Raw genomic sequence first — 3,980 nt, 5'->3', positions numbered from 1 at the left:
AGAGGAAAGGCGACTAGTCAACAGTGCCTACAGATAATTAAGTTGTCTGTTTGTGTTCGTGCAAAGTTATCCACAATTTTCAACTGTGGACTAGAGGAAAGGCGACTAGTCAACAGTACCTACAGATAATTAAGTTGTCTGTTTGTGTTCGTGCAAAGTTATCCACAATTTTCAACTGTGGACTAGAGGAAAGGCGACTAGTCAACAGTACCTACAGATAATTAAGTTGTCTGTTTGTGTTCGTGCAAAGTTATCCACAATTTTCAACTGTAGACTAGAGGAAAGGCGACTAGTCAACAGTACCTACAGATAATTAAGTTTAACACAAACACAACTTAATTATCTGTAGGTACTGTTGACTAGTCGCCTTTCCTCTAGTCTACAGTTGAAAATTGTGGATAACTTTGCACGGTCTACTACTGTCTAAACGAATAGTTGGATTTGACCGTCAAGTTTATAACGCTCCCCAAAGTGCGGAGCGTGTTTTGTTTTTTCTAGCAAATATTCCACCGCCAGATCCACAGCTAGACACGCTGCTGACTACTGGGCCACACTCGACCCGAAACAGTTTGTATGATCAATATATTAAATCTCCACAATCACATAAACAAGTAATAAAATCTGTTTCAAAGAAATAAAAACTGCATCCCATTTTTAGGGCAAGCAAATGTACAGAAAAACAAAAATAACTTCAAATCTTTATACACACGCACACACAACGAACGTAACGTAACCGAAGACAGATTCGACAAATCGACTGTTTTCAGAAGGTAGATCGGGTTAAACTCGGGTAATCACACAACGAACGTAACGTAACCGAAGACAGATTCGACAAATCGACTGTTTTCAGAAGGTAGATCGGGTTAAACTCGGGTAATCACACAACTAACGGAACGTAACCGAAGACAGATTCGACAAATCGACTGTTTTCAGATGGTAGATCGGGTTAAACTCGAGTAATCACACAACGAACGGAACGTGACCGAAGACAGATTCGACAAATCGACTGTTTTCAGAAGGTAGATCGGGTTAAACTCGGGTAATCACACAACGAACGGAACGTAACCGAAGACAGATTCGACACATCGACTGTTTTATATATCTTTTTAGATGAATAAACTGTTGATAGCTTTCAATGAATCTTTTAGAAGCAGGTGTTTTCGACGTATTTGGAGTTTTAAGAACGCTGCTGGTGATAAGTTAAAGGTGTTTTCGACATACCTGGAACTTTCGTCGAAACCACCTTTAACTTATCACCAGCAGAGTTCTTAAAGCTCCAAATACGTCGAAACCACCTTTAACTTATCACCAGCAGAGTTCTTAAAGCTCCAAATACGTCGAAACCACCTTTAACTTATCACCAGCAGCGTTCTTAAAGTCCAAATACATGGAAACCACCTTTAACTTATCACCAGCAGAGTTCTTTATTTGGAGCTTTAAGAACTCTGCTGGTGATAAGTTAAAGGTGGTTTCCGATGTATTTGGACTTTAAGAACGCTGCTGGTGATAAGTTAAAGGTGGTTTCGACGTATTTGGAGCTTTAAGAACTCTGCTGGTGATAAGTTAAAGGTGGTTTCGTCGTATTTGGAACTTTAAGAACTCTACTGGTGATAAGTTAAAGGTGGTTTCGACGTATTTGGAGCTTTAAGAACGCTGCTGGTGATAAGTTATTATTGTGTACTTCAGTCTAAAGATTCTTGGGTTTATGGCCAAGGAAACCGTCCAACACAACAGAATGTTCCAGATGATACACGTAATTTTCTTCTCGACTGTTATGATATAAAGAGTGAAAGAAGACAAAATATCACCAAATTTCAGACAATATTTTTCAGAGGGTTAGATAGAGAGATTGTGAGTATCCCATGGTTCACCTGGTGTTTAGTATTTTATATGTTGCATTCTTGTCTCGGGGATGTTTCACAATAAGCTCACAAACAAATATTCACCGAGGTGAGTGGCACTTGGTTTCGACAAAAGATGACGCCACCGTCTGTGTACTCTGTTTGAGAGTCCTCGTGACAGCTGCGATATTAGATCCGTGGCAGATTGAATGTTTAACAACGTCCATAGTCAAGCTTTGAAAAAAAGAAAAAACCCAACAGGTACAATATGTAAACCTTAATCTAAATATACGAGTGTTTGCTGAAATACCTTTTAATGTAAACAACACTAAACAAAAACCGTCAATCTATTTTCTTCTTAAGCGCCATATTTCAAGAATGCAGAAAAAAAAGAAGAAGAAGAAGAAAAAAAAGAGAAAGAAACAGAAGCTACATTCCAGACGAACTTCATTCATGACGTGTTTTGAGTAAACAACTTTAGTCTTCGTCACTCTCGTAACCTTAAGACTGTAGAGTTAGAGAGTATTTGAAGGTTTTAACAAACCTTAATGCTGGAGGGCTTGGCTTGGAGAGTATTTGAAGGTTTTGAGAAACCTTAACGTTGGGTGGTTAAGGTCAGAGAGTATTTGAAGGTTTAGAGAAACCTTAACGTTGGGTGGTTAGGGTTAGAGAGTATTTGAAGGTTTTGAGAAACCTTAACGTTGGGTGATTAAAGTCAGAGAGTATCTGAAGATTTTGAGAAACCTTAACGTTGGGTGGTTAGGGTTAGAGAGTATTTGAAAGTTTAGAGAAACCTTAACGTTGGGTGGTTAGGGTTAGAGAGTATTTGAAAGTTTAGAGAAACCTTAACGTTGGGTAGTTAGGGTTAGAGAGTATTTGAAGGTTTTGAGAAACCTTAACGTTGGGTGGTTAGGGTTAGAGAGTATTTGAAGGTTTTGAGAAACATTAACGTTGGGTGGTTAAGGTCAGAGAGTATTTGAAGGTTTAGAGAAACCTTAACGTTGGGTGGTTAGGGTTAGAGAGTACTTGAAGGTTTAGAGAATCCTTAACGTTGGGTAGTTAGGGTTAGAGAGTATTTAAAGGTTTTGTCACGCATCATGGCACTGACTTGCTGTCTGTGATGTGCTACCAACCGACACATTTTTCAAAGTGGCTTTCAGATCCAACTCTGCTATTTTTATTTTATTTGAACAACAGGCACAAAAAAACAACAACAACAAAGAAAACAAACAAATATTTTATTGTTAGAGTATAAAATCATTATTATAATTTCAGTTTGTGCAAATAAACGATTCTAATACCAAACTTTCCAAGTATGGAGTGTCATTAGAAATGAATAATAGTGTTTTTGTGCATATAATCATTAGGATTTCAGCTTGGGATATAAACAATTTTAATTTGTCCATAACAAACTATTTTTGACAGAACGTGACGAATGAGATTCGAGGAATTCATCTGTAGCCGTCTAAGCTGAACAGCAAACAGTTTTATGTTTGCTGTGTTTCTGTGTATGCATTGTAAACCGAACGTAGTAAGATCGGGGTGGTTCCAACCAGGCAACATTGAATCTTTCGAGTTTTGAACCGGAAGGAGAAGGGAAGGGGAAAAATTTCGTGACGTAAATGTCATCACCTAGTGAGATTTTGGATACAAATGACTTCCGTATCAACGAGTCACTGAAATAAAACACAGCCCTAGGTGTGTGTAATTAGGGTTAACATGATGTTGAATTAGTTGTCGTGTTGTTGCGTTTCCGCATTTTAAAGAGATGATGTTGTAATTTTTCCGTATTCAGAAACAAGAGAAATTACTCATTTCGGTGAGAGAGCTTAAATTTTAATCTCATTATTAAATTTATTATTTATTTATTTATTCTTTACGGAGAAGATATTTACTACGTACGTTTTGTTTTCGTTTCGCGGGTTCAGAAATGTTTTTGTCACCTGGCGGTAGGAAATATCTATATACAACAGTTCACAAGCATGTGAAGTAATTTTGTCCTTTATTGTTGTAAAACGTAACAGATTTTCACTGTTTTATTCTCCATTGTTGTAATATAACACCTTAATATAAGTAAAATATATAAATAAAAGTAATATAACACTTTAATATAAATAAAATATATAAATAAAAGTAATA

This window comes from Limulus polyphemus, unplaced genomic scaffold (assembly GCF_000517525.1).
Source record: "Limulus polyphemus unplaced genomic scaffold, Limulus_polyphemus-2.1.2 Scaffold8253, whole genome shotgun sequence".
Lineage (NCBI taxonomy): Eukaryota > Metazoa > Arthropoda > Merostomata > Xiphosura > Limulidae > Limulus > Limulus polyphemus.
Note: the sequence above shows the minus strand (reverse complement) of the source record.